We start from the raw sequence: 27,198 nt of genomic DNA, 5'->3' as shown, positions 1-27,198 counted from the left end.
GCTTTGAAACACATTGAATTGGTGGCATTGGTATGGATGGGCTCTACTTTTTGCTGTTAAGAACAGTGAATATTCTTTTTCTAGAAACAGACATTGAACATAACTTCCTGGGGAGGGAGGGAAGGATGGAAGGAATGCAGGAAGGCAGGAAGGCAGGAAGGCAGGAAGGCAGGAAGGCAGGAAGGAAGGAAGGAAGGAAGGAAGGAAGGAAGGAAGGAAGGAAGGAAGGAAATTGCTTTGATACCATGGAGCTCGTACTGGCAGTTCAAACACAGCTGACTGATTGCCATGCTCTATTTAATTCCAGCATCAGTTTTAAAATAATCATATATTTCACATTGCAAAGACAAACCTGGAAGTGATCTCCTATTTAGTAAGTTTCACCCACTTTTATGACCTGTTCCATTAGTCCTCAAGACTTTGTGGTATTCTGATCTCCAGTGCATCTATAAAGCTTCCCTACAGCATGGTATCCAGGCAATTTACTAGTGTCATGCCTTAGTCGTTACTGGGTCTATTAAACAAGATGAATCCCAAGATAAACACCTAACAATTCTGCCTCAAAGTCCTAACTTCTGTGATCTACCCATTCTGCATCCTCTTCAGACTGTTCCTATGTCCTCTAGTTTTTCTGCAAATCCTCTCCTTCATTTTACTACGTATTTTCCCATAGTTCACTGTATTAAATGTTTCACAAAAATCTACGTGAATGATATTATATAGAAATCAAGCTAACCTTACCAAAGAAGATAGCAGACTAATCTGTCACATTCTTTTTTTGGAATGTTATGGTACATTTTATGTTATGGACATTTTTTGTAACACTGTCGTATTTTTGTCAACACAAAAACACAAACAGAAAAACATTGCAAGAAAGAGAGGTGGACAAGATCCTGTTCTACACATCATGCAGGTGGGGTTTCATAGTGAGAAGAATGATGTTCATCATATCCAGATATGTAACATGCGTCATGTGACCAGCCACAGCTAAACACTTAAAAGCCATGAAGTAATGAAAAGCAGGAGAAAAATGCTGATATAAAAAAAAAATCTCAAAAAGAATTTCAGTTAGTCCATTGCACAGAGGAAACTGCTTTGCATATTGCTATTATGGAGGTTGGGAAAAATATGTGTTGACTCCATAGAATACTTCTCCTAAATTAGTATCTCAAATTCTAGCTGATATAACTTCTTATTCAAGTTTCCTCCACCTGAGAAATTTTACCTTTTGCATGGACCAGACTTTAGTTTCTAAATGAACATACAGCGTGTTTCCTTTAGGTTTATTATTTTATTAGCTTGGGCTGTTATGTTGTTGTGTTAAGGCTGCTTGTCTGTTTGTTTTGGTTTGGTTCTTGCCCATAGTTTTAATCTAGTGGTGTAAAAGAACAGCATACCTCTGTAAGAAATAGTCAGAAAAAAGAGGGAGATGAAACATTAAGGATCTGATGAGAGGCATGTGAGTTCTAAAGAGACCACATAAACATACCAACACGGCGCCTATGAAACCATTCTCATAAGTGTAGCTACACAGTATGCTAAGTCAAAATGCCTGCCTACTTTTGATTTTACAGATTGCAAACTGACTGTCTTGCCCTTAAGCACTATTCCTGTACGTACCATATAAGACTGGTAAATAAAAGTATACTTCTATAAAGACAGAAAGATTTTGGGTAGAAAAGGAGCTTTAAGGCTTGCAATGCAAAGTTCTTCCAAGTATGTATTCCTACAGTATCCAACTTCAGAAGGTTAAACCAGAAACCTCTAGCACGTCTCAGAGTCCTTTTATATTTTATAATTTAATAAAAACGAGGCTCAGGGGCAGGGAGGGGGGAGGTGGGAAATGATTAAAATTGGTATCAAATAAAACAACACCATGATTAAAATCTCTTTTTTGCAGGGTCTTGTCTTTCCTTGTCTTTAGATAACTAGAGTAATAGCCGCCTTCAGCAAAGTGGTAATAACCGTTTCAGTACTAGAATTCTCAACAGCAGGAGCTGTGCCTTGACAAACGAATATGGAGATCTGAGTAGAAACTTATTCAGATCTTGAAAAGAGCATTGTAGCATGGCAAGAACGTGGCTGCCAGGCTTTTTTTTTGCCTTTTTTTTTTCTCCCCATGCTATTTTGCCCTCCCAGCTTCCCCCTCCCCCCAAAACTGAAGGCATATGAGTGCAATTGGCACTAGAAATGCTGAAATGTTCATTTCTGAGCCAGGACTTTCTCTGGGCTATATCCAGAGTTCTGTTGCTCAAACAGAGAATCCACAGTTTCAGGGTGGAAAAGAACAGTAATTTGTGTATTTACCATTCTCTATCTCTTCTTTCACTACTGCAAAATGTCATATTTTTGGTTTCTTAAATGTTATCTGTGAAGAGAAAGCCTGGTGGCATTTACAGCCTCAAAGTAATGATTTGTCTTTTACATTTGTATTTTGTATGTCGAATAAATTTGTGAATTTTACCCATTAAATGTTAATAAAATGGACACATGTCTAAAATGCTAAATATATGTGATGATGTTTTCATTCCAATTCAGCCTGTTTGATGCCTGAAGAAGCTCAGGACATTAATGCACAGTGTGTAGAAGTTTATATCCCCCAGGTAATCAGAAGGATAAGGTAGAAATAATTGGTTGATGCAGTACAAACATTGAAAAATACATTACATGCTGAGGTAGAATTTTGGACATGGAAAAGAAGGTATGAGAGCTGTATGTATGACGACCTGTGAAACACTCAAATACTGTGATAATGGGCATTGAATGAGGTTTCCACACTATACACACTCTCTATCTCCAGATAAAACAACAAAATACCCACTTCCTTTTCTTTTTCATCGTGAGAAAATTCCATGAAAGCTAAACTGTTGAAAAGATTTAAATTGAGGGAATGTTGAGGGTGTTATGGATTTTGACCCTGCCTTCCTCCCTGCTGTTTTGTGTTGGGATGAAGAAAAAGGGCAAGTAAAAAAATTGCTGTAGAAGATCAGCTGAAATAGTTTACTTCTATTTCTTTCACAGGGTGGCCATTCTCTGCCTGCTTGAGCCTGCTAATTCACTTCAAACCATAATGAAGGCCAAATTTTGCTACCTTGTAGCCTCATCCATTTATCCTAGTTTAAATGAAGCCATAATTTCATTGAATACTTACTCTGCAATAGGCAAAAGGCAAAACAGACATAAAATATTAGGTGCAATTAAAAAGTATGGGGAATAGGAAAAAACTGTAAGTATACACAAACCCCTCTGGTAGACAGTAAGTAAATTTACAAGAAAAAGAGATGTAGTCATGATTACCTGGTATTCCCTAAGAACTATCACGTAGCGATACTGAAGATACCGCTCCTTTTCCTTCTTTTTAGAACAGGCATTATCTTTAGAATTTCACAAATTGTGGCAATAACTTCTGGACACTGCAAGATTTATTTTTAAAAAGGACTTCGTCCACTCAGGGAACTAAGGCCAGACTCAACACTTTGCTGATGGCTTTCCACTCTATGTACAGCTGAGTGCACACAGATGGGATCCATCACTATACTGTATTACTGTTGGAGCTGGGACAGGAAGACACAGTTTTAACTCTGGTCAGTGACAAAGAATATCCTCTCTCTCTGCTCCTGCAAGATAAGGACAAGATATTTTCTCTTTCAGCCAGCCACGGCTTTGATTAGCAATCTCAAACTATAAAAGAAGTGAAGAAGACTATCCACTGTATGCTGCCTTTGCTTGACTTGGATTGCAAGAGAAGAGTTGCTACAGCACTAATATTGAGGCTCAGAGTCATTTGTGGATACCTAAATGAACACCAATTTTTGGCAAAAAAAATCCTGACGAGAAGTATTGGTAGTAGTATCAAGAAGGAATCAAAAGCATGAGACCTTCATGGCAGTGGGAGTAGAGGGAGGGGGATCAGGCAAATAGATCCTGGTGACAGAGAGGAAACCTGTAGTGTGGACTAACACACAGGGGACTTCGGGAAGGAGAGCTGCTGAAGTAGACTTCCCTTCATATTACATGCACTCTAATCAACACAGGAGGTGAGGGACACAGAGACACCTTGGGTTTGTTTCACTTTTTTCAAAGAAACCCCCTCAGGTTATATATCTGAAAATGCAGTGCTGTAGAAAATAGATTATCTTTAAAACCTTATGTTTAATTCTGCTGTGTGCAATGCCTTCAGCCAAGACACACTTCAAACAATAGGTCCTCTCACCTATACTTTTTCAGCAGAAACTCTAACATGGAGTTCCAGTGTTGGGAATATCTGTTATGCATGAACAAGAAAATTAGGGCTGTGATTGGCTGTATCACGTCTTTGAGTATCCTCAAAGAGTGCAGTGCTGCTGCACATTTAAAAACATATGGCACATTCTTAAAAGCTATATTGATATGAATAGATGAGAATTTATCATCAGAGCATTTTAGCTCTGTGAACTGATTTCTGATGAAAATGCATTATTATTATCATAAAAAGGAGGATTAGAAAATTATGCACATTCACTTTTTTTAAAAAAAAAAGAAAAAATATTTTGCATTATTTTATTTGAGAACAAATATATGATCCTACCATCAAAGAGGCAGTTCATTGCAAAGCAGAGAGTACTACATCGTTATGTAGGATGCCTCAGTTGCCCTGGCAGTACAACTCTTCTCTGCCTGCCCCACAGGAAACCTCTGCAGCCCCCAGAGAGCCACCATCCCTGAAAGGGAGTTTGGGCAGGGGCTGACAGCCTCAGGCTGAGCTGAGGTGGAGCCCTGTGGCCTTTGAGCAGGGTGAGGCAGAAGGCCCCAAGACAGGCTGGTCAGGTCCATTGTTTGTGCCACCAGAAGTCTGGCACTATGTGTCTTTGGGCTTCCCACTTCGCTTTCTGTCAGTGTCTTTCTTATAAAGTTTGAAGGTCCTTCCAGAAACAGTATGGCATCAGCAACATACAGATCAGCAGCCTGATCGTTAGCAAGATGACATTCACTCAAGTAGAATGAAATGTGATGTTTTACAGCTACAGCAGACTTGATCTATTAGTGATTCCTACATTTGAGTGCTTACATGCACAATTTTAATATATTACTAAGATACATTTCGAACCAAATACAGGTTTCTCCCAACAAACAAACGAAGTGTCAGGAGCATGCCTCTATCTTAGAGTTCAGCACAGTGAGCTGAGACTCTGTCCCCACTTAGACTGTTTTATATCTGATTTGGGATTAACAACAGAGGTATGGATTGGAACAAAATACTGCATAGCTAACTGCAGTCCCTTTCTAATCTTACAGCTCAAATGTACACCCATTTAGCATCTCACTGCTATTTCACTATCCCTTGTTTCTTTCCTGCCCTGTGCGTCCTACATTTACTATCCCCACCACACTCAAGATATCATATTTTTTGCACATATATAGACAGAAAAGATTTTTAATAACAGACATCAAATGAAACTTAAAATATCTACCAATATCATTAGGAAAATTTTATTGCTGGTCAGTATTTTATTTCAGCTCTGTGAGGCAGCTCTGTCAGTGTGCTGATGATTATAAAATGCTTTAGTTATGACATACCAGACAGTAATGCAAATAGACTCTTGATCTCCTGGCATCCAAGCAGCATCCCCACCTTACACCAGTTCATTTTTTGCATGTTGTAATCATTCTACTGTAGCCTGACGTACATTTCTGCAAATATTATATGTTAACAAGGCTTTTTAGTTTTATTTATTAATATTTTAAGCTCCTAGCATAAATAAATCACACAGATTTTCATGAGCCACTTCTTTAAAAACTATGGAAAGGCTCTTTGATCTTTTGACGGTCACTCTTCTTTTACTATGTTTTCAATAATAACTTTCCTTGTCATTGCTTTTGGCTTTTAGAAACATGTTTGATTTTTATGAATTTTGATGCTGAAATACAGAGTAATATTTTATATTTAAAAAGCTACAATTACATTAGAATAAAGGCATGAATCACTGGGATTGACTTCTTTTACTCTAAATAAAAGAAAACTGTACCACAGTTGGCAGATGAAAAACATCAGTTACACGATGAGATAAAAATTTCTGAAATGTCACCTTAAGAATGTTGGTTTCACTGCAAGCTTAATCCACAGAACACGGTATCAATCAGTACTTGGTTGGTAACATCAGTTAGTGTTTCAGCTCTCCATGGAAAGTAACCAGCCCTCAGAGTAATGAACAGGCTATAATATTTAAGAAGCTGAATCCTGAAAAGCAGTTCATGAAAAATTGATTTCCTTAATTTTTAATTTTTATGTTCTGGGAAACCCGCTGACATGAGAACTTTTTCTACTTCTTTTCTCTGTCTCTTCCTCTTTCCTCTCCATTCCTTTTGTTGTTGTTGTTGTTGATGATGTTTTTTGATAAGAAAGTAGTCAGGGCTGCCAGGCCACACAAAAAACCAGACAGAACTAACCCTTTCCTGCCTTACCTCAAATTCACAGTCACAGTGTAAAAACTGATGTATAGGGTACCAAAAACAGTGTCGATGACTTAAGACCTAATAATAGACATTATTGAGGAATTCTTTGATGCCAGTTGTACTGCCAGACAGGATTATTATATCCAAAAACAGTGCCATAAAATGCAATTAGATGCTCAGTCCATTGGAAAGCAGTGAAAGTTGGTTGCCTATCTGCATTCCGTTCTTTGAAAATTGCCCTCAAGCTTTCTAAGAGAAGGATGTTGTCTTTTCGATTTGTGTTTGTAAAATGAGTTGCAATACAGCAGATCAATAAGTGGCCAGGCAGGCTGAGCAGAAAGATGTGGAAGCCAGAAATGCACACCATTTGCTAGAAAGTAAAAGCAGACTGTTCCTCTCTAAATGAGGTAAATTTTAAAAGCTGGTGGTATATAAGCTATTTCAAAGGAGTGCAAAAAAGCAAACAAACAAAAAAAATCCATCCTTTGCCTCTCCCTTGGAGGGGATCAGTAATGGAGGGATGTGGCAGTAGCTGTGCAGACTCCTCAGTAAACCCAGGAATAGCTGCTTTTTAAAATGGCAACACTTAATTCTGTGAAGGAGAGAACAGCACAGGGAGAACAGCACGTGTGCACCTGCACAAGCTGTCTGGGCTGGAACTGACAGCAAACATTACAGCCTTGGCACAACCAAACCCCTTTGGAGATACTCTCCTTGAGCCTTCTTTGCCAGTACAGAATAAATAACTGAGTAAGCAAGAAGTTACTGGAAAGGAAGAAAAAAATAAACAGTCATGTTTCATCTGCCACATCCTCATCAGCAGAAGTGTTCAGCTTGAGCTGGTTGCACCCAACAGCAGTAACTCTTGAATAAATGGCAACAGATGTTTGCTATCTATCTATCTATCTATCTATCTATCTATCTATCTATCTATCTATCTATCTATCTACCTATCTATCTATCTATCTACCTATTTATTTTTCTTTTTTTGCTGCTGACATGAAACTACCCTGAGACCTTTCAAACTTTACCTTATTTCTGCTTCTGGATAGGAAGTCTTAAGAAGTTTTTCTCTGTCTGACTATATAGGCTCATGTCTGTTAGGCTCACCTGAAATACAAATTTGACAACAAATACTCACACTAAGTTTCTGTTTTCTGTGCACAATATTGCAGAAGTTCCTAAAAACATTTAGCATTCTTAAGTATTTGTCTACTGGAATAGATAATTTTCCATATTCATCACTAGGTGCTGGGAAGATTCACTAAATTTGTTTTAGTTTTCACTGCATTTGAAAGATAAATGAGTCTATGATGGAGAAGATAGAGGAAAGAACTAGTTGAGGTTGTACTTCAGCTCTGCTAATTAAATACCCATTGAAGATTATCATCTGTGTTATGTGTGGGTGTACACACTTCTGTGAACCTATAACCATCGTGAGTCCAAAGAGCAGCCTTACCATCTTCTCTCAACATACCAATATATATGTTGTTTGTTAGCCTAGCAAAAATCATATATTCAGGACCAAACAGGACTATAATATATTTTAATTAATCACAACTCCTAACAAGAATATCTCTCTCCTATTGTAGTGTGCTATTAGAATCGCTTAAAATGAGATCTGAAAATAGAGCATAGCCTTGATAGTTCCAGCTGTGGACAAGCATCATGCTGTAGAGCCCTCTGCTGTTCAGCTGTTTAGCCTTGCTGGTGGCTTTCCAGTGGCAAACAGAGGGATGGGTTTTGGTGGCTCAATAGACAAAGTCAAAGAGGAAGGAAGACATCATGGAACAGCAAGGCTCTAACAGGCACACTATGAGACTAATGAAGTTATGTGATTTAAGTCTTCAATAGCTTAGGAAAAACAAGATATTATAGCAAAAAAAAAGTGAAAAGCGGTATGAAAGAAAAACATTTCATTCTTTAGTGTATATTAACAGTTAACATTGTTCCAAGAGTCTGGCAATGGAAGAATTAAGTATGACAAAAAGTTTTACCCCTATCCCCTAACCTGTATAATTTATGGAGTAGAATAATTAATGTGGAAAAGTTTCACAGACTAGTATATAAAGAAAGGTGGAAGTATATTTGTGTATGTTCGTGTATGTTTGTAAAAATACTCTTTTAGGTCATTTGAAAGAGAAAAAAAACAGTCTTAAAACAACATTGCATGTTGTCTTAAAATTTCACAACATTTTATTTTGTCTTAAAAGAAATTTCACATTTTGAACCAAACAAAAATTATAAACAGTATTTTAGACTTTTCTCACTTTAATTGTTTGACTGACCAAATCTCACTGAAAGTCCTTGTAAGTAAATAAAAATATAAACAAAAAATAAAAACTATGTTGCTCACAATTAGTAGTGAAACAATACACTTGCTGACCACTCAGACCACCAGGATCACTTATGTAAAAAATAATACCTTACAATGTGTAACAAAAATAAATGTAATGGACCCTGTTTCAGACTATAATGAACATTAAATTTCATACTTATCAGAGGTCGTCAACACTGAAAAAAATATGAAGCTAAATCTTGATTTCGCAAATAGATGTTTGTATCTCTTGCATGTCTGAGTGATTGCAATGAACAGATGTGCATGCAGAAGACAAACCTGGTAGCCTGTTAGGCTATGTAAAATGTACATTTTCATTGAAGTTTTGCAAATGTAGATTTAATGCAAGTATCATCCCGCTTAGCCTTCCCTTGCACAACTTGCATTATTAGAGTCTTTGAAATTTAGGAAATCCTTGCTTGGAAACATTTGTAAGAATTTCCACTCTTGGTGCATGCTTCTTGTAGATAAATTAACGGCATTTTATATGACAGATTTTTCAGCCTCTGCCTCATATAGCTGTGCAACATCACTTTTTGTTTATCAGGTCAGAAAATTGTCCTCTCTTAGGCTGATCTACCAAACACAGTTTTCTTTCATGTCGAGTTCCCAGTACCTTCAGAATCTCTCAACAGCACCGACCTTCAGATCTTTCAAAGAGGTTCATTTTCTCCAAAAGGATACTTTCCCACAGTGTCTTAACTGATTTCATCAAAGTGTCTCTGATGAATTTTTTCTTCTGAATGAATGTCATGGTGGAGAGGACCTCAATGGACAGCTCAGTCGCTTCATTGAATCCATTTTGATTGCCATATGAAATGTCAACTAATTTCAAGACTTTGGTTTGCAGTCACTGATCATCCATGTCAGAAAGCCTTAATTTATCTTTTAATTCAGTTATTTTACTTAAAACTAGACCAGCTAGGTACTCTCATTACCAGGAAGAAACATCCACACAAGTATTTCAGTTGCTTTCCCTCAAGTTTCAGAATTGAAGCACCAAGGTTCAATTAAACACTATCACCATTGTAGCACAAGAGCAACCAGAGTTTGAAGTTCAGGTTACATGTTTCTGAATTCAGTGAACACTGCTTATGTATCTGCAGAGCTCACACCTCTCCAAAACCAATCTTCATAGTACTGAAGTTTTCTGGAAATGTTCTGCTTAAAAGGTTCAGCTTCTTGATCCATGCAAGAAAATGACTTCGAGGAGAGTACTGCCTGATCTTTGTCATGATATGCCATTGTAACTACCATCCAGAGCTCTTTTCCTACTAGAAACAAGGTTATTCCATTCTGCTTGAATTCTGGTAGTGACATTAAAGAGGCATTAAACATGTTTTAGTGCTTTGAGTCAGTATGTTCACATTTTATCTGAGAGCTACCTGTATTAATGTGTTGCCTTCCAACAGGTAGATAACTGGTTGTCACAATTGTTCTCCAGATTCAAATGACTCAGATGTACCTGGTGCACTAGTTCATTAACTCCTGTTTTTTCTCTGGTGTAATCCATATTTGTTAGGACACATAGTTTAAACCCCTTCTGATCAGCTGCCTTTTCAACCTTCAACCGTTAGGGAAGAGCACATGATTCCACACACTTTGTGTGATGGTATGTGTTGCAAATTACAGCACTTCACTGTTATATAAGCATTGTGAGTGAGGTCGTGATGGAAATGTCTTTAAACCTGAAAGGTATCTGAATATTATGGATATTTCCGTTAGATTTATTATTTGGTCTTTTATTCACAAATAGAGAAAAAATTGTCTGCATTTCTGAGGATCACAGTCTCATCTAGAATAAATCATTAGAGAGTTATTGAGTTATTGCTTTCAATTTAGCTTTGCGCTTTACACTACACTACACTACACGTTAAAAAAAAATCAGCTGAAGTGCAATACAGAATGCACTCAAGAAAATCAACAAGTGGGAAAGAGATATTAATCTGTCAGTAAAGCAGCTATAGTATTTTTTAAGAACAGCTGGTGGGTTTTTTTTTTCATTTTATGAAAAATATTAGTGTTTCCAATTGGTCTTATATTCCTTATCATAGCAAATATAAAGTCTTGCATTTTTAATGCAAAAATCCCATCTTTCTCTGAATAAACAAGCAAACAAAATTATGGGAGAAAGGCTTGTAGGCATGATACTATAAAAAGGAAGGGGGAATGAGAATAAAGTAAAAAAAAAAAAAAATCCACCCTTTTGCCAGAACAGATTTCATTTACAAGAAATGAGACTCAACTCCAGTTAATTGTCTGCATAATAATGCTCAACCCTCCCATTTCAGACACGTATTAGGACCTTAGCTATGATGAAATATGCTGTTGGATCGCCTGCTTAATCTTCCTTATCAAAGCCTGGACCAAGGACTCTAATCTCTGTCTCAAACCTCAGAGATAAAGCCTAAATAATGAAAACTGCTAGGACCAAACAAATACTATTTTGAGAGTCAACATATTTTTCTTCTCAGATGTGATCCCAATTATTATAAATGGAACAAGAGGTGGAAACTGGATCGTACAGAGAAAATTTCCTGCTGTGAGGGTAGGCACCACACTGCTACTCTTTGTGAAAGTGAGAGTAATCCGTGACCACAAAATATATTCTACAGCAGTCGACACCCTTAATAATCAAACAACCCTGAATAATAGCAGCTAAAAAGCCAAGGACACCACGATACTTGACTACATGCTGTGGGTCATGACATGAGAAGATCAAATACTTATTTAGATAAACTGGGACCAAATAACTAACTGTTGAGTTGTCTGGGGACCTTCAGCTATGATGACAAAGTCACAAAGTGGCTTTGTTACTTTGACATTATGAAGTTCCTTACTCTTTGTGTCCTCCTGATTTCCATATGAAATACAATTAGTTTAAGTAAAAGGATATGTCCTCCTTCCCTATCACTGATATACACATTCCCTAGCCTCTGGCAATCACTATCTTGCTTGCCACTGGTAATAAGAGGGATTTTGCAGGCCAGTTTTTATTTCCACGTATACCTTTAAAGCCCAATGTCTAAATATCATAACTCTGTGCTTAGTACTGAGAATCTTTGAAGGTCTACTTTGGCTACCAAAACCTCTCTAACCTACAATAATGTAGCATGAAGACACTTGGGAGATTTTGGGGTTCACAGTGGCTAGAGTGACTAACATTAAGAAGAGAATGAAAACTACATTTACATTTACAAATTGCTAAAGTGGTATGGAAGTCATCAAGTCATAGATACCTCATAGTTAAACAGTTTTTTCTCTCAATAGAAATGCATATAAATATACTGTTCTCATTTACTAGGCACCAAAATCTAATTGTCTTTGGTAGTTCAAATTGCATTATAAAAAAGCCTTTTCAAAATAAATCACTGACTAATTTGTTTCCTGTCCCATCTTTACTTCTTTTTCTATCAATCTTTACCTATATGTCTCTATCAATCTTTACCTATATGTCATTTTAGAATTCAAGCATTGTTGAGTAATTTGGTTATCTGAAGGCACCTATTCTGTTACATACAGAAATGAATTTAAAAAAATGTTTTATGAGATCTCTAGGAAATGTTTAATTATTTCCCTTTAAAGGCAAGCATTTTACATTCTATTAAATCACAGGTGCTATCTTAGTTAATGGCTATTCCATATTGAGTTTTACAAGTCATTTCTCCTCTCCTTGAAAACATGATGCAAATATCTCATGAGAAATCACAATAACAGCTATTTTTTAATGTGAGGATCAGTAGTGGCAAAGATTGTACACTTCATTGATTATGGCTCCAAAGATTTCAAGTGTTATTGACAGGATCTTTTGTCCATGAGACCTCAGGCATGCCAAAAAGATGGTTCTCATTCACTAAACAGTTGTTTTTTGTTACTTGCATAGATTAGTCCACTGTTAACAGAGACCAAGGGAAAACATTTAAATGAGGCAATATGAAGCTATATAACTTCTGAGAATGGAAGTCTTTCATGGGTCCACCATTGTGTATAATTTCCATGTTCTGCTTTAAGTGTCTCACCGAAGGGACATTTATACGGTAGCAGATATTGGGGATCACACTCTGGAGCTGATATTTTCTGATTCCATATGAATATGGGTACACACAGAAAAACCCAATGATTTAGTTCTGCTTAAGGAGTTAAGCTAGTATTTCAAAATTAAACAGTTTTAAATCATCCAGTGACTTATCAACTCAATGGACTGAGCATAAGTAGTAGTAGTATATAAATATTGTGAGAATGAGAAAATGGGAAGTGATTTTACTTAATTGTTCTTTACTGTAACTTTCACCCTATGACATTAAACATATGCTCTTTTTGAAAATAGTCATTAACCTTTCACATGATGTATAACTAGCTTTATCACTCCGGAAAAAAAATTCCACTTTGAGTTCTGAAAAGAAGATCCACTGGGAGACACACAAATGGTAAACCACAAGGAAGGACACAAAAAGGCCCATAAAACATCAGTAGGGTTATAAAGGTCTATGGATTTTAATTGCTGTGTGCCATTGGGCCTTTACAAAGCAATCAAGCAGGCAATCTCCGAAGACAGCCCTGCCATAATACATTTAACAATAGAGTTCTCACCCCATCAGCAGACTAGGGTTTATGAAGGTCCCAATAGCAATTAATGACCTTGTACACTGAAAGAAAAAGACAAAATTACTTAAATCGACTATCTTTTTTGGATACATACCTTAAGTGTCAGAAAGTGTAATTTCCAGACAAGGAATTCGAAAGTTTTGATGATAGAAAAAGCATTCTCATCAATCTGATATTCCTATTAAAGGTACAGAAATTCGTCTTTCTGTTATTATGAAGGGGATGCTCTGAAAAACACAGTGTAATGCTACTGCATGGAGGATTTTATTTATTTTGGGTGGTATGTTGTAATATTTTAACTACATGACTTCATTCTTCTCAAGAAGCTGGAAATTCTATAGATATTGAGGTTGAATTCAAGTTTTAAACCAACTCTAGTAGCAATAAACAGGGTTACATGTATAATATTGTTAATTTTGAGCAATAATAAGTGGAAACTTTTCTTTGGTTTTTTTGGTTATTTTAATATATAATACATATGCCTTCTTGTTACATGTGTTTTCAAACACATATGTAATTGTAAAAGGCTGAAAAATCAGTCGTAGTGGACACCATGCAAAATAGTAATCAATACATGAAGGTACCCACTACAGACTGAAGATATGCAAATCCCATAATTAAAGCTGGATATGAAGATGGAGAAAAATAAAGTCAGTCCATGGAAAGAGGATATATAACAACTTCTACACAGAATTTTATTAAGTGAGCATTTAAGAGATTTTACATTGTATCAGAGGAAAATGTGATGCTGTTTTTCTTCTGATGTGAGATGAACATTCTTTTGTGCTTGAGAAATTAGATCACCTCTGTGAATGAGGAGCAACTATTTGATTATTTTCATAATTTTTGTTTTTGTGGGGGAAATAATCCAGACATATATAGTTAACTAAATAATTTACTTCGTTCTTCTAATTTTCTTCTTCATTTTAAATAACTTACCGTTCTTTATAGTAACACCCCAGGACCTAACCCATGTAAGGATGGTTACAAAATTAATAATTTTCTGGAGTTTTCATCTACAGTCTGATTTACTCTTTCTGTCTGGAACTCGGTTTAATCAAACTTGAATACATAAAGAAACATTCTGCTATTATGGAACTACTATAATGTTATTTTTAAAGGTAGGCAAATAATGTGAATTGTGACCAAAAATGCAATAAAATATTTCATCATCCAAAGAAGGTACATACACAAATGCCATATCTGTGCTTAGCTGACAAAAAGCACTTGCAGGAACTAGAATATATGGTGTCATACTGACAGTATTCCAGGAAAACTTCACTTTATACATGCTGCCACTTGTTCTGTACATTTTGGGAAGCCCTTATCTTTCTATTCCTTTGTCTGTGTGCTTAGAAACAGATCCAACTGTAGCTGAATAGTTAGAACACTAAATAAGATATGAAACAAATCTGAGCCTAAACAGTCTATTTCTTCTCTATATGTTCTTTCCCCTAGTATACATAGTTGTCATTAGCATAAAGCTTTGGCAAGCAAAAGATATTTGACTGAGGAATATTTAGAATCTAATATTTTACTGATAGTTGTATCTTTTTTCTAATTTTATTTGCATAACTCTTACCCTAAGAAAGAACAATCTAGCTCCATTTCTGAATGTTTTTATTTTTAATTGAAAAGGCAAAATGTATTGCAGTCTTCAAGACTTGTCTTCTAGCTGTAGCTGGTAGGATAGATGAGTTTCAGAACAGAGTGAGCATGGCTAATGATAAACTTGCTCATTTAAAATCTGTTCAAGAATGTGGGGAAAATACATCTGGCCCTTTCTCACACATGCACTCAGTTATAATAAAAACAAGTAGTATATATGCTTGCAGAGTAGAATGTGTGTGCTTTGGAAGTGCCAAATAACACCACCTATACATCTTTTCTAGATTGAATTTATGTTGCCCTCCACCTTTTCTAACACCCTGGTTGCTCAAGACTTCTAATCAAAGTCTAAAGTGGTAAAACCCAAACCAACCAACCAACCAAAAACCACACCAAAACCAAACCACAACAAATAAACCCTGACTGGGATACAGTGGAAGAGAAAGTGCAGGAAATATGGGGACGAGGAGATCTTCATTTGAAAAAGCATCATGACTTCGTGTTTGTGTCCAAAAAACATACTAAGGTTGGGCTGATTGCAATTCTAGCATTGGGCTTAGCTTATACTTGGACCTATTTGCTCTGTGGTCACATGATGAGGAATGAAACCTTCCAATAACTGTTGGTCTGAGTTTGCACTTAGGCCTTCAGGGGTGAAAATGTGTGCTGATATGTGTGGGTACTGCTGTAGACTCTGTTGTCATTGTGGGACATTGTGGCTATTTTTAGGCAGTGAATTCAGGAGGGTCTTTCTGCCATTGCACAGAACCAATACAGAAAAGATATAGAACATCCTGGAAAAAAAAAATCTTCACAGAAAAAAACAAGACAAAACAAACAAACAACAACAGAACATCCCCCCCCCCCAAAAAACCACAAAAAACCCAAACAAACAAAAAACCAAAAGCAACCAACCAACCAAAAAACAAAACCAGAAACTCTTCAGAGTTCAATAACCTCAGTAATGACAACAAAGATTCAAAAGGAGACTGGTGCAAGTAGTAAAACTGATTAAATTTTATATCTGTAAAATGGTGAACTCCCTGGATTGAAGGCACTGGCAAAATAAGAGTGAACATAGACAAATGGAATATATTTAAAAGTTTCTGAGTTTTGGGGAGATCAGATTGTACTGTCTTGTGGTGAAAAACAAGCTGAACACGGAGTCTTCTATATTTGGTTGACAAAGGTCTTTCAACAGAATGCTAGGCTGAAGAAAACTGAAGGACCCAAGCATTTTGCAAATGGAACGAAAAAGTATGCCAGAAAGAAAAAGGAAATATATGAAGAAGAGAGTTAGAGAAAAGAATACAAAACTGCTTTAAAGGAAACATTCAAAGGGGAAGGTTGAATTAGAGGGATAAAAATTATTTTTAAGAGGCACCTTTTATTTTGGGCCTAACTGGAAGTAAAAATCCATTACTCTGTTACTTTTTTAGTGAAAAATGTATAAATGCAAGTCTAAGTCAACTGACACAGAAGATATTTGTTTAAACATCCTTTACAGTATTTTAATAAAACTCCTTTTATGGGAAAAAAAAGGAACAAACAAGGGCTGCATGCTGCCTTCATAGCAGATTCCGATAACACAGTTTAATTTAATTGTTAATACGGGATTTAAGAGAGTATTTGCATCCCTCGACTTTAGATACTGATCTATGCTAGTTAAATTAGCTGGCTATGGTCACAAGGCTGCTTCTCAAGTTGAAGAGAGAGGATTCTCCAGAGAGCCACCCACAGCAGGAGATAGCTCAGGTGTTCTCTCTGGCCTCTGTTTGCAGGCAGTTCTGTGTTAAAAAAAACCCCACCACAAACACTTCAAAGAAAATTTGTAGTCCTAATCGATAATTCCTAAAGAATAAAAATAAATCTAGTAGATAATGCCACTTTACTCCAAACATTAGGGTGATGTCTGTGAACATAACTTATTTTCTCATCCATTGGGGGAGGGTAATAGCAGCAGGGGATGGTTGCTCTAAAATAGATTGGGGAATTTGTTCCCTCTGCCGCTTTGATTTTATGTTTTGTCTTACCTGATGGAACGGTCTTGCTATAATATGATTACTGGGTTTTTTTGGTTTTTGTTTTTATGATTTTTTTATCTTTTAATCAAGCTCCAGGCACTCAAAGTACTAATGTAATGTCCTTCTATAATTTGGAAAGAAAAAAAAATGTATAGGCTGTTTTATAGCTCTCTGTGTTCCAAAACACATTTATCTACTTCTCCGCATGACATTGTGTTAAAGAGTCCTGCAAAGACTGATGTGTCATAGCTTGTAAACTTTTATTTTTCTACATTGTTGACCCTAATTGGCTGAGATTTTAAGGTCTGCATTATAACTATATATCTTTTTGATTATTGCAATAAAGTCAAAAATACGTTTTCTTTGAAAATGCAGTTCACATAGCATAAATTAAGCTATGACATGCTTCAGTTGCAAGACTGGGAAGTTCTAGTTCTGATATCAATGCGTGTAGACAGACAAACTCTTACCATTGCCACCCATGGCCCACTGAAATACAACAATGGTATATCTGGTAAATTCCTCTAAGCTGCAAGTGCAACTAATGCTTTTTCTTACATGGGAGTGAACTTAGTGTTGCCACTATTCTCAGAAATCAAGGAGGAAAAACTTCTGTTTTAGGGCAAGAGATTCTTTGTAAATATCCATAGAAAGTAATTAAAATATTTTCTACTGAAAATGGAAGGGAAAATGTATTCCTTTGGAAGTGCATATACACCTTAGGAGGGCAAATTATCTTAAAAGTTCATAGGGTATCGCTTCCCTGCTAGCATGTAGAGGGGTTCATGGCACATATACCACATTGACTTGAACAATAATACATTTTATCATGGAGTAGTTTGTTTGCAAATAAGGTTTATTCTGCCCAAATATTCTTGTTCAGATAGCAATTTTAGGTGATATAGTTCCAAGTATGGTTGCAGTTGTCCCTATGGTAAGGTTTGCTTTGTTTGTTCATAGTTATTGTATTACTGTAACTCTGTAACATATGCTGCTTGGAAGTCTCTACCATGGTCATAGCAGATCAAACCATTTCATCCTACATTGTGCTTCAAAGAATGATCATTGTAAACAGTTTAAGATTTTCAGCAGAGACTGTTTTGAATAAATTCATGCTGAGAAAGTGATTCAAATGGTAGAACAATTTCTCACAATCTGCATGCTAAGAGCTGCACTGGAAACATCAAATACCAAACTACTTGTCTTCTGAACCTGCTTCCATTTCTTGTAGTTTATTTCAATGATTGTGTTCAGGGTATCATGGTACCATAATTTATCTTCCCAGTATATCCACCTATTTTTGCCTCAAACACGTTGTTTTGATGAGTTATCCACCTTTTAGAGCTGCACTTTTCAGTTTTCTTCTGTACTTGTTACTATTTCCTAATTGCCTTTTTTATATCTTTATATTCTTCTTTTGCCCTCTCACCTTCCCACGTTTCTTGCTGTATACACCAAATTTACCTAGAGCAGCTTCTCAGCCTCCCAGTGTTTGGTATATGGTGCTTTAACATAGTTTTGTCTTCATCTGTTTTTCAAAAAAATTTTGAACACAAATCTAGTGTTTACACACTCATGGTGGTTAAAAAACAAAACCTAACAAAACATGGGTTTAGCAAAATTTTGTAGTCTAGCAGATTAGTTTTTTGATAGTGTTGAATCCACTGCCTCCAGTCACTAAACATATAATCTTTCTAAGTGTCCAGTATTTCTCTTTAAGTACAGATGTCTTCCTCTATTCCCATTATGAATTCCATAGGCTCCTGTCTGAGTACCTAGGCTCTGATTTCTTCCCCAAACGATTTTTGTTGCATGGGCTCTTTGGCCTTTGAGGTAGAATCCTCTGCCTTGGAGTCTGTGTGATGTATTGATCTAAAATCCCTGTTTCTAACCAAAGACTTTTTAGTGATGTAATTACTGAATTTCAGAATTGCAGTAGCAAATTTTTAACTGAAATGAGGTTAACTGAGCTGTATTAAAAATATTTCAAGGAATATTATGTCTATTAAAATTAAAATTTTAAAGAATTTTAAATATCTCACCAATAAGTTAACAATACAGAGCATATGTTGGAGTTTGGTGGCCTTAGCAATGACAAGTTACATCTGTTTGATTAAATGAGCTATATTATCTTGTTTATTGCTGTAAAATGCAAATCAATTTATTTTCTATTGCTTAGAAGGAAAATATCCCCAGAAGGAAAAAAAGAGTAAGTGAAGCAGACAGAGCACATGGACAGGTGTGAAGAATATATAATGAAGATGGTTCATGTGTGAAAAGTGGGTTGAAATTTCACTGAAGGTAGGATTTATATCCTTATCTTTTATACCCGGATATTCTAATTTAGCTTCAAAATTCAACATAGTTGTACTACAAAGGCAAGTTAATATACCACAACATTTTTCTGGTCAAACGTAATAACTTTACTAGAGGGAACACATAAAAACAAATGCCCTGTTAAATATTTATTGAGATGCTACTGATCTATATCGATATTTTCAGTTAGTAGAAACACCTAATATCCTGTATATAGATGTGTATGCTTCATATAGCATTTCAGATTTAAAGAAATATCTGAAACTTTAATATAAAAAATATTATTTCATTTGATGTTCAACCTTTCACAAGTGATCCTAAAGGAGGGACTGGCTGACATCTCACCTTGCGTTGACAGATTTCTCAAGTCACCTCTCTGTACAAGTGCTATCACAGCTTCTCCCAAACACCTTTAACTATGCAGCCAGAAGAAAATAAGCTAGGCAAAGTTAATGAGACTTGTGCAGATATTTGTTCAAGCTTCGAACAATGTTGCAATGGCAGGAGTGAACTAGGTTCTTCATAGAGGGATGCTGAAAGACTTTAGAGCTGGGAGCAAATATTAATAGTTCTTGGAAGAGAGAAGCTGAAACAGAGACATTAAGTGGTAAGGTCACCAGAGGAAGCTTCAGTACTGCAAACTGCTGCCCTCTAATTTATCAAAGCCATCTTTTAAATGTCACATTGCAAAGCCAGTCTTATTCCCTTTCTGTAACTAGAGGGGATATCTTCTCACATAGATTTTGGTTATTCCTGCTTACCTCTTTCTCTCTCTTTTTTTTTTTTTTTTAATTTCTATGACAGGTGTCTGGAAAACCTGGTGGACATCCATTTTCTCTACATTAGAAATAGACAAAATAGTAATGATATCAAAGTTGCAGTCTTCCATGTGCTTTTTCGAATATGAGAAGATAGTACAGCTTGTGATGACCAGAAAGTGGAGAGTAGTTAAACTAAAGACTCTGGAAAATTTTATGACTCCTGCAATCAAAAATGTCACAGTATCACCAAATACCATGCTATTATTAAACTTTTGGGACAAAGATCAATGACATTTCAAGGCACCATAGGTAGGAACTAGGTTCTCATTGTCTTTACTCACTCATTTTCAACATTTAGTTTATCTGATGTCCCAAGCTTAGGACTTCATGCTGGAATTAATAGTAAAATTATGCTCCTGGAAATCTCTGTTCTTCCTTACATCCTCAATTTAGTTCCCTAGTACAACCTAATGCTGGGACACATAGATTTTGAAAAGGCACTTGCCAGCTACAGCAAACCAAAGGGAGGCAGAGTGTCAATTGTCTCCCTCCATTCCCCTTCTCTCTTATACAAAACAGTAGATAAATAGGGCTGACCAGAGCTGGCAAGAATGATTGACAGCAGAGGTAAAAGTGCAGTGGAGCCAGGAACTGCAGACCAGGGTCCGGTCAGGGGAACTAGAAAGGGTATATTGCTCGGTCTGAGAGACTTCAATAACAAAGTGGAACCTAAGAATATAGGAATTTATTACAGGTGTGTGCCAAATGGTAAATATGGACTAAAGGTGTACGGAGGTAACAAGTTTGTAAAAATCACATAGGAGAAATTGTGCAGGATGTCCTAGGGAAGAACCAGGGAAAAATAATACAGGCTATGCACAGTGGAAATGACAGAACTCAAATACAAAAAGAAATGCTCTTCAAAATATTTTTTTTCACTACAACTTTATCTGCTAAAAAGGCTGTTCTAGGTCCAAACCAGATTTCTACCGTATAGAATTTTCACTGGGCTGTTAGGACAACAGTTATTTCTTTTATACCTCATATTGTTCAAATCCAGGGAGAAGGCAGCTAATGAAGGGAAAAGTTTTTCTTGCTGTGAAGTGCTTGTTTTCTAAAACTGGCAGGAAGGAGGAAGAAAGAAAATGCAAAATACTATTATGAAGGCAGGAGACAAGGACCAAGCTTGTCTACATAGCAAAGATTATTAGTGACTTCAGGTCTACATTCGAATTTCTCATAGTATCACAGAATCATTGTGATTGGAAGAGACTCTCAGGATCATCGAGTCCAAACATAACTCTAGCAGTAAACCATATCTCTAAGAACCTCATCTATATGCCTTTTAAACACCTCCAAGGATAGTGACTCCACCACTTCCCTGGGGAGCCTGTTCTAACGCCTGACCACCCTTTCCATGAATTTTTTTTTCCTAATATCCAATCTAAACCTCCCCTGGTGCAACTTGAGGCCATATCCCCTTATCATATCACTTGCTACTTGGTAGAAGATACTAACATCCTCCATTCTATGACCTTCTTTCAGGTAGTTGTAGACAGTGATAAGGTCTCCCCTCAGCTTCCTTTTCTCCAGGCTAAACAGCCCCAGTTGCCTCAACCGCTCTTCATCAGACTTGTGCTCCAGGTCCCTCACCAGCTTTGTCACCCTCCTCTGCACCTACTCCAGCACCTCAACATTTTCCTTATGACGAGGGGCCAAAAATTGAACACAGGATTCAAGGTGCACCTCACCAGTGCCAAGTAGAGTGGCACGATCACTCCTCTAGTCCTGCTGGCCACACTATTCCTGATACAAGCCAGCTTGTTGGCTTTTTTGGCCACCTGGGCATGCTGCTGGCTCATATTAAGTCAGCTATCCATCAACACCCCCAGGTCCTTTTCTGCCAGGCAGCTTTCCAGCCACTCTTCCTTGAGTCTGTACTGCTGCCTGGGGCTGTTGTGACCCAAGTGCAGGACCCGGCACTTGGCCGTGTTGAACCTCATACAATTGGCCTCAGCCCAATGATCCAGCTGGTCCAGATCTCTCTGTATGGCCTTCCTACCCTCCAGCAGATCAACACTCCCACCCAACTTGGTGTCATCTGCAAACTTGCTAAGGGTGCACTCAATACCCCTGTCCAGATAATTGATAAAGAGATTAAACAGAACTGTCCCCCATAATGAGCGCTGGGGAACACCACTTGTGAGCGGCTGCCAACTGGATTTGGCTCCATTCACCACAACTTCTTGGGCCCGGCCATCCAGCCAGTTCTTTATCCATCGAAGAGTATCCCCATTTAGGCCATGACCTGCCAGCTTCTCTGGGAGAATGCTGTGGGATACAGTGTGAAATGCTTTACTGAAGTCTAAGTACACAACACCCACAGCCTTTCCCTCCTCTTGTAGGTGGGTCACCTGGTCATAGAAGGAGATCAAGTTGGTCAAAGAGGACCTGCCTTTCATAAACCCATGTTGAATGTGCCTGACCACATAGTTTTCTTGTATGTGCTGTGTGGTGTCGCTCAGGATGATCCGCTCCATAATCTTCCCCAGCACTGAGGTCAGACTGACAGGTCTGTAGTTCCTCAGATCCTCCTTCTGGCCCCTCTTGTAGATAGGTGTCACTTTTTGAAACTTCCAAGTTGGAAATTTGCCAACTTCTCAAGTCAGTCAGCCTGCAGGATCATTAAAAGTAAATCTCAGATGGAATTTCTTCTACTTTTTTTTTTTAATATAATTAGTCTGTCATGCTTTTGTTCAGGTTTCTGTAGCAGAATATGTAATGGATTAAGCCATTTCTCTTTGAACTGGCAAGTGTATGTTTCTGTTCACTGTCCCGTGAATTCACTCCAAACTTGAAATCATTTTTCTCTTCCCTTCCAACAAAAACAACTCTGCTCTTATCAGGAAAATGTCTTCATTTTCAAAGCAGAATATTACAGATAAGAAGTAAATGGAAATGAGTATAATAAGAGTATATGTAAACAAACTAAAACATTATATTAGAGTACAGCTATAAAGAACATTTGTATTATTTATGTTTTGAAAAATATATACTTTTACTGAACCTTGATTTATATATGTGTATGTAAATAAATTCTTGATGAATACATGAAGAGATTTATTAATATAATGTATACAAATTAGTGGTTTTGTGACAGCTATATCTGATCTTCTAAAATTCCCTTTTTATTTTTTCCTTTTTGTTTTTGGTGAGGAACATGTAGGGTGGAAAGAATAGGAGAAAATAAATAATAAAGGGAAGTAATTATTTTGATAAATACATGAGAAAAAGCTTTTTGCTTTTTTTTTTTCCCCTCTTTTGCAGGATACACTGACCACATGCAAAGGGCCACTGCTTACTTCCACTGATTCACTTTCCAATACACATTTCATTTGGAGTGCTCTGTCCAAGAATATGCTTTAGATGAAACGATTGTCCTGCATAGCCAGTCTACAGTCCCTTTCCACGGAATCCACACAGCAACCCTTCTGAAGACAGGTTTTAGAACCATTAAATGGGGACTAAGCCTCACAGAAGTCATTAAAAAAACAAGACACATAATTCCTTAATGCTACTGAACAGTTGCCAGAAAATGTCTTCATTATAAATGTAACAAACTTGCAATATTAAATGCTTACAAACATCATAAAAAAATGTTTTCTGGGGAGTAAACATGGGTCTACCAACTGTTTAAGAAAGAATATCACACTGTGCAGATTTTTTATATTTATTTTCTGTTTCAATGAAACATCAGTCTTCTTCATTTATTGTTTTTGCAACTGCCAATAGATTTTTTTTTTCTTTCACTTCTTAGGATTTCAATGACAAAAATGAGGTGTTTGTTCAGCTGTTCCTTTCCCCCTCTTTCTTTTTTTTTTTTTTTTTCCATATATCTTCAATGGAAAAGCATGTTTAGAAAAAATGGTGCAATTACTATTTTTTTCCTTCTTCTGTTGTTATTTTATGATTTCTGCATGGAGAAAGAATGTTCCAAGGAAGTGTTCCACAGGATACAGCTCTTTATGTTCTTTTCTTCTTCTCCAGAACAAAATGAAACAAAAGATCTTACTGAATGCAAAATTTTACTAGTCCATTTATTTCACTATCACAGAAATATTGATTTAGATGCAGAGAAGAAACATCTCCCTTCCCCATTGAAAAGGCCTGTTGATGAGCAAACTGCTGCTAATGAAGTATTAAACACTTATGCTACGAAGAAGAAGAGGAAGCAGAAGGATACGTAAGAAATATTACTGAAGTATTAAACAATTTTCTCTTAACTGTTTTCTTCCAAAGATAACTGAAGAAATCTTCATCTGTCTCAGGTCTCCAGTTACTGGATCAACTCTTAGAATGTAAAAATTCAATCCTACAGGCATTTGTATGAGGAATAAAACAAACCTTTAAACGCAACTTGGTGCATCATGTTGACATAACAAATGTGGACATTAATTAAAGAGCAGCAGAATCCAACAGAGAAGTTTGCCCTCCATCTGCTTGACCTGAGGTAATAACAATGTTTGTTTAACTAGAACTGACAGATTTTCTTGTGTTAGTCTTGAATCACTAAAGTTGCCACCCTCAGTATGAATAACCATAACCATATGTGTGACATCATACAGAACAGGCAAACCACAGTTAACTACTCATTTAGTTTGCTGTCTTCTGCTTAGTTGTTTTTCTTCTGTGTTACTAAAGTTCAGGCAAACAGTTCTGGTGCAGTGAGATTCTGAACCTTATGTATGTACACAAAACCTTTAAAAAATTCCTACGTCTTTGGATTCTGAGTGGTGCTACATCAAAACCTACACACTTGTACACTGTCAGTTACAAGCAAGATGCCCAACATGTGGTAAATTCTTCAGTCGATTAATAGATAATGTTTCTATCCTCATCTCCTTTTCTTTCTAGAAGTAAATAAAAAATAATTCACTAATAAAAAGACTTCTGTGGAATGCTGAAGGGTGAACCATACAAGTCTAACTCTACAAAGATACTGGAGGTCACTGGGATTCCTGTACCTAGGAAGTATAAAGACCTGTCCTTCAATATCTGGTAGGCAGGGTATGTGAAGTCAGGTGAAAACCTTCCATGAGAATTCTGCTTTAGTAAATCAAGAACAAAGAAACCTTTAGTAAGAACGATTTTCATTAGAATTTGCCCTGCAAAACTATGTATGTATTTTCTACTATCATGTTAGATTCTTCATATTTTTGAATGAAAACTTTGCCTAGCAACTCAAAGATCATTGCAGAAACTGATGAATTGCGTATGGTCAAAGGCAATTAATAATATTTAATGAGAAAACTTCCATTTGAACAACATGAACATCCTAATGTTTCACTATTGATTTTTAACCCTAACTAATTCCATGGTGACTGTAAGACAAGAATGGAAGGTAAACATAACAAAACCAAACCATATAAAAATGATCAAGAGTCATTCGTGTGGCTAATCTTAGTCTTCAGAGCAAACTATGGTGGGATTATCAGCCATGTTACATTTGCTGGTATGACAAGACCAACTGGTCTCTCACAAATCAGAAACTGGTAAATATCAATACTACAATGAAACAAAGGAAGCTCAACCATCCTGTTCACTCATCAAGCAATCAGAAAGATTGTTTTATCTTCTGCTTCATTATGGACTCAATGTAAGTTGATTTTTACTAGAAACAGACAACCTGAAGCATTTTTGCTTTGTCACATCACATTGTGCAAAACTCATCTGAGAGAAGAATTTAGTTTGTTTAAAAGCAAAAAAACCCCAAAAAACCAAAAAAAATCAAAAAACTTCCACAATTATTTGGTTTGATTTGGTTTGTTTTTCTTGCTTCTTTTTTTTCTTTCCCTGCTTGGAATTGTTTCCTCACTGTGATAAATAACATTCCTTTAAGTTATCTAAGTTCCTCAAACTCCTTTTGTTGATCCATATGACAAGAGGGCAGCCTCACAAGTTCAAGATTGTAAATCTAAAGATTACAAGCATGGAGCAAAATTCATGAGAAAGGCTTGAACTCGTGGCATCCCTTTCACAAACTCAGACTGGATGTCAGCACCCTTTTGACAAGTACAGATGGGTATCATATAACATTAAAAAAAATACACATCTTTAAACCTCATTCTCCTCTGCCCACTTCAAAGCATCAACTATCAAGTTCAAACAGGAGATGCACATAGATCTTGACCTTAGTGGGCAGGAACAACAGATTACACATTTAGGTGGATTGGAATTGTAGTTCCTAGCCCACTGGTGACTCCAAACTGACATGCAGTGCTGTATCAAAGCAACATAAACAGTCTTCATTGTTAAATTTAGGCAGGAAATTACTTCAATATTATCTGGTTTGGGTATTCTAAAATTAAAAAAAAATAAATCTTTTTCATGTTAATACAGAAGTTCTGCTTTTTGTTGTGTTTTCTGAGTTCTTCGTGCTGTCCTTGCACTGAACAGTTCTTTCAGTTGAAAGGAGAGAACGAGAACAAAATGTGTACACTGAAGATTTTAGAACTTTCTTTTAATAAACAAACATTATAGTTTAGTGTTCTTAAGTCTTCCTGGGAACTTATTCACATTCCAAGCCTTAATTAATTAATTTTTTTAATAGTTTAAATTATTAAATCTTTAGAGACCTCCTTGGAAGCAAAAAATGAAATAGTATCCCATACCTGCATGTTTTGATACAACATTACATAGGAAATTAAAACATTGTTTTCGTTGCTGGAATTGGCTGAGGAACAGACAGCATTTTTCTTGGTCTGGAACTCTGATGTCAATATGAGTTAAAATATTCTCTCTGTCTCCCTGATCACTGCTGCTTCTGCCTATCTCCTTACAAAGATTATGCTTATGCTTAGTAAATAAAGAAAGGAATTAGTGATGCTCCTCTCATTTCCTGTCTTCCCACAGATGGTGATAAATTCAAATTCAGACTCCATTAAACCTGAGTAGAGAAACCCAGCAGGTGGCTACACTAATGGAAAATCCTGGCCTTGGAATAATGGGAATTGCAACCGACAGCTCTTCTACACCACAAAAAAGATGATGTATTCCTATTGACAGTGTTGCATTTGAGTCCAGAAGGCTGATCTGATAGTTCAGGCCGGGCACA

Source organism: Caloenas nicobarica, chromosome Z, assembly GCF_036013445.1.
Source record: "Caloenas nicobarica isolate bCalNic1 chromosome Z, bCalNic1.hap1, whole genome shotgun sequence".
In the NCBI taxonomy this organism is placed as follows: Eukaryota; Metazoa; Chordata; class Aves; order Columbiformes; family Columbidae; genus Caloenas; species Caloenas nicobarica.
Note: the sequence above shows the minus strand (reverse complement) of the source record.